Genomic DNA, 9,538 nt, shown 5'->3' on the forward strand with positions numbered 1-9,538 from the left:
GCCTCCTTTCTCTGCTCCAAGTTGTAGAGGCTAAATTCCTGGTGAGTATAGCCAAAAGATTTGGGCTCCCTTCCTTCACCCAGCCCTCACCAATAGGGCAGAGGCTTCATTTCAGGCGTGGCAGTCTGAGAATACTGATCATCCTTGTCCCAGCTTACATGCTCATGGGGCAGGGGTTCTGTGTTGGGAGAGGCTTACTGGCAACCTAAATGTCCATCGACAGGATCTGAGGCTACCACCAGTGCCCAGAACCCTGCTCACAAAGCTGGATGTCATTCTGAGAGATATGAGCCACTGTCCTTGCCCTCAGCTCCTCAACAGAGACTCAGAGATTATGCCCAGTCAATCCATAAAAACTAAGAGCTCGGAAGCTCTTCCCTAAATCACTGACTTTAGGGAATTCCTTGGCAGTCCAGTGGTTAGGGGTCCATGCTTCCACTGCAGGGGGCACAGGTTCGATCCCTGCTCCGGGAACTAAGATCCCACAAGCCACAAACCCACACACACACGAAAAAATTCACTGACTTTATTTGGAACAGAGCATGGGGACATTCAAACTTAAGAGTGCTCTGAAAACAACGGAGATTCTGGTGGTAAGCAATTAAAAACAACAAGCTGTAGGCCAGCTAGTTTACCAGAGAGAACCAGGGAAAAAGAAAGCTTAGAAGAGCCCTCCTGGGGTCAGAACAAACCTCAAAGAATGGCTTTAAAAACTACCTTCACAAAGGGACCCAAGTTTAATTGAATCGGACCCTAGAGCAATTTATGTCCTAGGGCATTGTTGACAATAGAGCAATAAGCTGACAGTGGAGCCTAAAAGTATGATACCAGCAGAGACAGCCAGTTTAACAGAGAACTCAGGGAAAGAGACAGTCTGAGAGAGTCCTGCTAAAACTACTGCCATCCCAGAGTTACCTGCACATATCCAGAGCTGCATCCTCTTAGCAGTCATATCAGAGGCTTCACATTGAGGGGGAAAAATACTTCACTAAAATATTCCATCCAAGTCACTAAACGAATAAACAAGAAAACAACAACAAACAAACCTTGGAGAAGGGGGCGGGAAAATCAGTATCCACAGTTGCTACAATATATTACTTAAAAAGTCCAGTTCTCAACAAAAAATTATGAGACATACAAAGAAACAGAAAAAGTATGACCCATAAGCAGGGGGGGAAAAAAGCATACAATAGAAATTGTCTCTGAAAGGGCACAGATATCAGACTTAACAAACCAAGATTTCAAAACAGTTATAAGTATTTTCAAAGAACTAAAGGAAACCATACTAAAAAGAATTAAAAGAAAGTATGACAGTGTCTCATCAAATAAGGAATATCAATAAAGAGAAATTATTTTTTTTAAAAAGAACCAAATGAAAATTCTGAAATTGAAAAATACAATAACTGAAATGAAAAGTTTACTAGGAATTCTCAAGAGTAGATTTGAACTTGCAGAAAAAAGAATCAGCAAACTTGAAGATAAGTGGATAGAGATTATGCAATTCAAAGAACAGAGATAAAAAAAGAGTGAAGAAAAATGAACAGATCCTCAAAAAAAAAAAAAAATACATATGGGACATCATTAAGCACACCAACATACACAGAGTGGGAGTACCAGGATGAGAAGTGAGAGAAAGGAGCAGAAAAAATACTTGAAGAAGTAATGGTTGAAAAAGATTAATCTACACATTTAAGAAGCTCAACAAACTTAAAGTACAAAAACACAAAGGGATTCACACCTGGGCAATCATACTAAAAATGCTGAAGACAAGGAGAAAATTTTGAAAACAATAAGAGAAAAGTGATTCACCACATACAAGGGGATCCAAAAAAGATAAGCAATTGACTTCCCATCAGAAATAATGTCATAAAGCAGTGAGATGACATATGCAAATGCTGAAAGAGAAAAACTGTCAACTAAGAATCTTATATCCAGCAAAACTATCTTTAAAAAATGAGGATGAAATAAAAACATTGCCTACACCCCCCAAAAACAGAAAACAAAAACTTAAAATTTTTTGCTAGCAGTCCTGCCTCACAAGAATTACTAATTGAGATTCTTCAGGCTACTAGCAAGTGACCCCATACCATAATTTGGATCCTTGTAAAACAAAAACAAAACAAACAAAAAACCCAAAGAGCACTGGTAAAGGTAGTTATGTACTTATAAAAAACAATATAAATGTGTATTTCTTCTCCTTTTTCTCTTAACTGATTTTAAAAGAAATTGTATAAAACAATATACATATAATTGTATTGTTGGGCCTATAATATATAGAAACATATTTCACAATAAAAACACAAAGGAGGTAGATGGGAGCAAACCTGTATAGAGTAAGAAAATAAATAAGTAAGATTTTAAATATTTATTTATTTATTTTTAAAATTTTGGCTGCACCAGGTCTTTGTTGCGGCATGCGGGATCTTTTTTAGTTGCGGCATGCAGACTTCTTAGTTGCGGCATGCGAACTCTTAGTTGCGCATGCATGCGGGATCTAGTTCCCTGACAAGGGATCAAACCCAGACCTGCTGCATTGGGAGTGTGAAGTCTTACCCACTGGACCACCAGGGAAGTCCCAGAAAGTACAATTTTAACTTGAATCCACAGAAACAAATGAAGAGAACCAGAAATTGTAAATTAGAAAATTAGTATAACAAAATCTATAAATATATACTGTTCTCAGCTTCTTTAAAGGATGTAAAATTACATAAAGGAATAGTAATAATGCATATGTAATATATACAGATTGTAATATGTATAATAATATTACAAAAAAGTGGAAAAGAAAATAGAGATATACAGGACATATAGGATATTCAGTATCTCCTTGGAACTAAGTTAATGTAAGTCTAAAATATATTCTGCTAAGGTGAGATGGTGTATGGTAAGCCCTAGAGGAAACACTAAGAAAATAAATAAAAAACAAGAGTTTAACTCATCATTAACAGAATTAAAATGTTAAACTACAAAAGATTCACTTAATGTAAAAGAAAGCATTAAAGGAAGAATAGGGGAACAATAACAACAAAAAAGACACATACAGAAAATGAAAAGTAAAATGGCAGATGTACATCTTACCATATCAGAAATAATAGTCAATATGAATGGATTTAACAATCCAATCAAAAGACAGAAATGGTCAAGCTGAATAAAAATCAAGATCCGACTATATGCCTTCTATAGGAAATATACTTTGGGTTCAAAGATACAAATAGGTTGAAAGTAAAACGATAAAAGGAAAGAAAAAGTTATATTTTGCAAACAGCAACCATAAGAAAGCTGGAGTGATTATACTACTATCAGACAAAAAAGACCTTAACACAAAAAACTGTTACTAGAGCTAAAGAGGGACAATTCATAATGATAACAGGGTTAATCCATCAGAAAGATATAGCAATTATACAGATACGCAATTAACAACACAGCCCCCAAATTATGAAGCAACAACTGACAGAATTGAAAGAAGAAATATACAACGTAACAATAATAGTTGGAAACTTCAACACCCCACTTTCAACAATGGATAGAACAAGGAGACAGAGTACAACAAGGAAATAGAAGACTTGACAAAACTATAAATAAATGACTTAACAGACATCTATAGCACTCTCCACCCAAAAATAGTAGAATGCACATTCTTCTCAAGTGTACATGGAACATTCTGCAAAATAGACAACATATTAGACCATAAAAAAAGCCTCAATAAACTTAAATAAATGTATATTGTGCAATTGTGTGTTCTCTGACCACACTGGAATGAAATTAGAACTCAATAACAGAAAGAAACTTGGGAAATTCACAAATCTATGAAAATTAAGAAACACATTTCCAAATAACAAATGAGTCAAAGAATAAATCACAAGGGAAATTACTTTGAGATGAATAAAAACAAAAGCACAGCATACCAAAACTTATTGGATGCAGCTAAGCAGTGCTAAGCAGACTATTTATAGCTGTCAATGCCTATGTTAAAAAAGAAGAAAGATCGCAAATGAATAATCTGAAATTCCACCTTAACAATGTAAAAAGAAGAGCAAAGTAAACCAAAGCAAGTAGAAGGAAAGAAAGATTAGAGTAGAAATTAATGAAATAGAGAATAGAAAACAGTAGATAAAATCAACAAAACTAAAAGATGATTCTTTGAAACGATCAAGAAGACTGGCAAATCTTTAGCTAGACTGACCAAGAGAAAAAGAAGAATTAAATTACTAAAACAGGAATTAAAGAGGGGACATTACTACAGACCTAACAGAAACAAAAAGGATTGCAAGGGAATACTATGATCAATAATTTTCCAACAATTTATATAGCTTAGATGAAATGCACAAATTCTTCTTTAAAAAAAATTTTTTTTTTAATTAAAAAAAATTTTTTTGGCCGCACTGTGCAGCTTGTGGGATCTTAGTTCCCTGACGAGGGATTGAATCCAGGCCTTGGCAGTGAGAACACGGAGTCCTCACCACTGGACCCCCAGGGAATTCCCTGAAGTGGACAAATTCTTAGGACAAAAAGTACCAAAATGGACTCAGGACGAAATACAAAATATGAATAGAACTATAACAAGTAAAGAGGTTGTTAGTAATAATAAACTTTAAAAAACCTACCCACAAAGGAAATCCCAGGTTTAGACATTTGATGAATCTACGAAACATTTAAAGAAGAATTATTACCAATTACTTACAAACTCTTCCAAAAGTAAAAAGTAAAAGATCAAACAATTTCAACTCATTCTGTGAGGCTAGTATTATCCTTATATCAAAATCAGACCAAACATCGCAAGAAAAATAAAATCCTACAGGCCAATAGCTCTTGTGAATAAAAATGTAAAACTTCTCAACAAAACACTACCAAACAGAATCTAGTAACATATAAAAAAGACTGTACACCATGACAAAGTGGAATTTATCCCAGGAATGCAATATTGGCTTAACATCTGAAAATCAATTAATGTAATATACCATATCAATAGAATAAAAGACAAAACCCATGATCATCTCAACAGACACAGAAAGAGTGTTTAACAAAATTCCACACCTATTCTAGATAAAGCACTCAACAAACTTGGAATAGAAAGAAATTCCTCAACTTGACAGAGTATCTGTGTAAAATCCACAGCTAACATCATAATAGTGAAAGATTGATTTCTCTTTAAGATCAGGAACAAGACAATAATGTCCACTCTTGCCACTTCTATTCAACATTGTATTGAAGGTTATAGCCAGGGAAATGAGGCAAGGAAATGAAATAAAAGGCATCCACATTCAAAAGAAAGAAGTAAAACTATACAGATGATATGATCTTGTATATTGAAAATCTTAAGGAAACTGGTACTGGCAAAAGGATAGACATACAGATCCATGGGATGGATCTGGAATCCAGGGAGAAAAACCCCTCACATTAATGGTCAATCAAGTTTTTTTTTATTTATTTATTTTTGCCTGTGTTGGGTCTTCGTTGCTGCGTGCGGGCTTTTCTCTGCGAAAGGGGGCTACTCTTCGTTGCCGTGTGCGGGCTTCTCATTGCGGTGGCTTCTCTTGTTGCAGAGCATGGGCTCTAGGCGTGTGGGCTTCAGTAGTTGTGGCACGCAGGCTTAGTAGTTGTGGCTCGTGGGCTCTAGTGTGCAGGCTCAGTAGTTGTGGCGCACGGGCTTAGTTGCTCCGTGGCATGTGGGATCTTCCCGGACGAGGGATCGAACCCGTGTCCCCTGCCACCAGGGAAGCCCCTGGTCAATTGAGTTTTTATGAAAGTGCCAAGGTAATTCAATGGGGGCAAGAATAGTCTTTTCAACAAATGGTGCTGGGACAACTGAATATCCACACACAAAAGAGTGAAGCTGGACCTCACTTCGTATCATAACAAAAATGAACTCAAAATGAAGGAAGATCTAAATGTAAGAGCTAAAACCATAGAACTCTTAGAAAAAAAATCATAAGTGTAAAGCTTTGTGACCTTGGATTAGGCAATGGGTTCTTAGATATGACATCGAAAGAAACAAACAAACTGGACATTATTGAAATTAAAATCCTTTGTGCTTCAAAAGATACCATCAAAAAAGTGAAAGGACAACCTACAGAATGAGAGAAAATATTTACAAATTACTGATTAAGGACTTGTGTCTAGAAAATATAAAAAACCTCTTACATTCAACAATAAAAAAGACAACCTAATTTTAAAATGGGCAAAGGATCTGAACAGACATTTCTCCAAAGAGAATATACAAATGGCCAATAAGCACATGAAAAGATAATATGCTCAATATCATCAATATTTGTCATCAGGGAAATGCAAATCAAAACCAAAAATGAGATATCGTTTCACACCCCCTAGATGGCTATTAATCAAAAAGACACAATAACTGTACAGCTACATGCAAAAGAATCAAACTGGACTCACATTATATAAAAAAATAAACTCAAAATGGGTTAAAGACTTAAATCTAAGACCTGAAACCATGAAACTCCTAGAGAAAACAGGCAGTATGCTCTCTGCTGTCGGTTTTAGCAATATTCTACTCAGGCAAGGGACACAAAAGCAAAAATAAACATGGGAATACATCAAACTAAAAAGATTAACACAGTGAAGGAAACTGTTAACAAAATGAAAAGACTGCCTTGAATGGGAGAAGATATTTGCAAATGATAAATCTGATAAGGAGTTAATATCCAAAATACACAAAGAGGGACTTCCCTGGTGGTCCAGGGGTTAAGAATCCGCCTTCCAATGCAGGGGACACGGGTTCGATCCCTGGTTGGAGAACTAAGATCCCACACGCCACAATTAGAGGGCCTGCGCGGCCCAATGAAGACCCAGTGCAGCCAAAAAAAACCCAAAAACCAAAAACAAAAACAAAATACACAAAGAACTCATACAACTCAACATCAAAAAAACAAACAACCCAGTTGAAAAAATGGGCAGAATAGCTGAATAGACATTTTCCCCTGATTAAAAAATGGTAGAGGACCTGAACAGATATTTTTCCAAAGAGTACAGATGGCCAAGAGACACATGAAAAGATGTTCACATCACTAATTATCGGGGAAATGCAAATCAAAACTACAATGAGGTATCACCTCACACCTGTAAGAATGGCTAATTTCAAAAAGACAACAAATAACAAGTATTGGCAAGGAGATGGAAAAAAAGGAACCCTCGTGTGCTGTTGGTGAGAATGTAAATTGGTGCAGTCATTATGGAAAACAGTACAGAGATTCCTCAGGACATTAAAAATAGAACTACCAGGGCTTCCCTGGTGGCACAGTGGTTGAGAATCTGCCTGCTAATGCAGGGGACACGGGTTTGAGCTCTGGTCTGGGAGGATCCCACATGCCGCGGAGCAACTAGGCCCGTGAGCCACAACTACTGAGCCTGCGCGTCTGGAGCCTGTGCTCTGCAACAAGAGAGGCCGCGATAGTGAGAGGTCCGCGCACCGCGATGAAGAGTGGCCCCCGTTTGCCACAACTAGAGAAAGCCCTCACACAGAAACGAAGAACCAACGCAGCAAAAATTAATTAATTAATTAATAAACTCCTACCCCCAACATCTTCTTAAAAAAAAAAATAGAACTACCATATGATCCAACAATTCCACATCTGGGTATTTCTCTGAAGAAAACAATAACCCTAATTCAAAAAGATACATGCACCCTTATGTTCACTGCAGCATTATTTACAGTTGCCAAGATATGGAAGCAAACCAAGTGTCCATTGATGGATGAATGGATAAAGATGATGTGGTATATACATATATACACACAATGGAATATTACTCAGCTATAAAAAGAAAGAAACCTTGCCATTTGCAACAACATGGATGGATCTAGAAGGTATTATGCCAAGTGAAATGTCAGACTGAGAAAGACAAACACTGTATGATTTCACTTATATATGAAATCTAAAAAAAAAAACCCACAAGAGGGCTTCCCTGGTGGTGCAGTGGTTGAGAGTCCACCTGCCGATGCAGGGGACACGGGTTCGTGCCCCAATCCGGGAGGATCCCACATGCCGCGGAGCGGCTGGGCCCGTGAGCCATGGCCGCTGAGCCTGCGCATCCAGAGCTTGTGCTCTGCAACAGGAGAGGCCACAACAGTGAGAGGCCCGCGTACCGCAAAAAAAAAAAAAAAGAAAAAAAAAAACCCACAAGAAAACAGAAACAGACTCATAGATACAGAAAACAAACTGGTGGTTGCCGGAGAGGAGTAGGGGAAGATGAGTGAAATAGGTGAGGGAGATAAAAAGGTACAAACTTCCAGATAAAATAAATAAGGGAATGTAATGTACAGCATAGGAAATACAGTCAATAATATTGTAACAACTTTGTATGGTGACAGACAGTAATCAGACTTTTGTGATGATCATTTTGTAATGTATAAAAATATCGAGTCACTAGGTTGTACACTTGAAAGTAATATTGGAAGTTAATCATACTTCAATTTAAAAAGGGGGGGAAGATAAGTGTGCTTGAGGATGTAGAGAAATTGGAACCCTCTTGCATTGTTGGGGAATGTAACATGATGCAGCCACTTTTGGAAGTAGCTTTGCAGTCTGGCAGTTCCACAAATGGTTAAACAGGGAGTCACCATCTGACACCCAGTTATTTCACTCCCTAGGTATGTACGCAATAGAAATAAAAACATATATCCACACAAAAACTTGTACATGATTGTTCATAGCAGCATTATTTATGACAGTGAAAAGTTGCTTCAACCACATGTCCATATACCGATGAAGAGATAAAAGGTGTATCCATACTGTGAAATATTATTTAGCAATAAAAAGGAATGAAGTGCTGACACAGGCTACAACCTGGATGAACCTTTAAAATATTACACTAAGTGAAAGAAGCCAGACACACAAGACCACATATTGTATGATTCCGTTTATATGAGTTGACCAGCATAGGCAAAGCTACAGAGATAGAAAGACTAATGATTGTCCTGGGCTGGGGAGGGACCAGAAGAGTGGTTTGAGAAGTGATAACTTGGGGTGCAGGGTTTCCTTTTAAGGTAATGACAATGTTCTAAAATTGATTGTGGTGATGATTGCACAACTCTGTGGATATACTAAAAGTTGTTGAATTGTACAGTTACAAATAGGTAAACTGTATGGTACATGAATCACATCTCAATAAAGCTGTTATTAAGTAAAAACAACCCTATGTCCTGTGGACACCCAAAAGCTTTCCCTAAAATGGCTGTAAATTGTCTTGGGGATGGGAATTTTATTCTCAAGACCTCCTTTGGTGTCAGCTCTTGATCCAAGAATTCTGGCCTGGTTCCATAACACATTGACCCAGAAATGGAACTCAGCCTTTTGCTGAACTTTCTGTCTTCCCAACCTGCCCCACCTCTTAGGAAGCATTCATGACTTCATCGTAGGTGGGGCAGAGGAGACAGGAAGGGATGGCATTACAGAAGAGCAGGCAGCTGTCAAAGGAACATCAGGTATCCTGGTTTTCAGGATGCTCTTCACCCATTTCTTGACTGGGGGGCCTTTCCTCAGCCTTTGCACACTGCCCCCGCTGTTCCTCAGGCCATCTCCCC

Source organism: Hyperoodon ampullatus (genome assembly GCF_949752795.1).
Source record: "Hyperoodon ampullatus genome assembly, chromosome: 15".
In the NCBI taxonomy this organism is placed as follows: Eukaryota; Metazoa; Chordata; class Mammalia; order Artiodactyla; family Ziphiidae; genus Hyperoodon; species Hyperoodon ampullatus.